We start from the raw sequence: 777 nt of genomic DNA, 5'->3' as shown, positions 1-777 counted from the left end.
AGCCAGATATGAGGAAACAGGTTCCATGTCTGGATAGGAGAAGCAGTGAAATTCTATGGCTGCATCTGTTCAAAGACGAGAAGGCTATGGCAAACACTATTTATATTCTCTCATTTAATTTTTGGAGAACTCCAGAGGAAAGGGATTGCTTCTCTGTCTAAAAAGTACAAGTAGCAGTTCACTCTCACCAGAGGGCTCTTCTTCCCGGGCAAGCTCTCACCCCGCGGCACCTGACACCCAGATCCAGAGCCCAGGGAGCCCGGCTAGCTCAATCGGTAGAGCATGAGACTCTTAATCTCAGGGTCGTGGGTTCGAGCCCCACGTTGGACGCCATTTGTAGAAGGAGTAGCAGGCTGCGTTCCTGCCACCCAGCTCCTGGCCGCCAGCTAGCTTATGCCCCAAAATAACAACACACAAACTATATTCATATAAACACTGCCTGGCCCATTATATCTAGCCTCTTCTTGGCTAACTCTCATATCTTGCTTAACCCATTTCTAATAATGTGTGTAGAAAGAAAGATTCAGCATGTCTGACCTGGCAGCTGGCTCCATGACGTCTGACCAACTTTGCTTTCTTTCTCCCAGCATTCTGTTCTGTCTACTCCACCTATCTAAATCCTGCCCTATCAAAAAACCAAGGCAGTTTCTTTATTAACCGATGAGAGTAACACATAGATAGATGACCCTCCTCCATCAGAGCAGGTCTATGCACATCCCAGTTTCTTTCTAGAAGACCCACAGTGGAGAAGGAGCAGACCATCTAGATGTCTTCCGG

The 777-nt window shown here is 47.4% G+C and overlaps 1 non-coding gene across 1 annotated transcript; it reads left to right on the top strand.

The window, feature by feature from the left end:
• The first annotated feature begins 257 nt into the window (after nt 1-257).
• Trnak-cuu (transfer RNA lysine (anticodon CUU)) lies at nt 258-330 on the top strand. Its single transcript has one exon. It is a non-coding gene; the product is annotated as a tRNA-Lys (tRNA).
• Nucleotides 331-777: the final 447 nt, after the last annotated feature.

This window comes from Chionomys nivalis, chromosome 21, assembly GCF_950005125.1.
Source record: "Chionomys nivalis chromosome 21, mChiNiv1.1, whole genome shotgun sequence".
NCBI classification, from domain to species: Eukaryota; Metazoa; Chordata; class Mammalia; order Rodentia; family Cricetidae; genus Chionomys; species Chionomys nivalis.
Note: the sequence above shows the minus strand (reverse complement) of the source record. Positions and strands in the feature narration are given on the sequence as shown.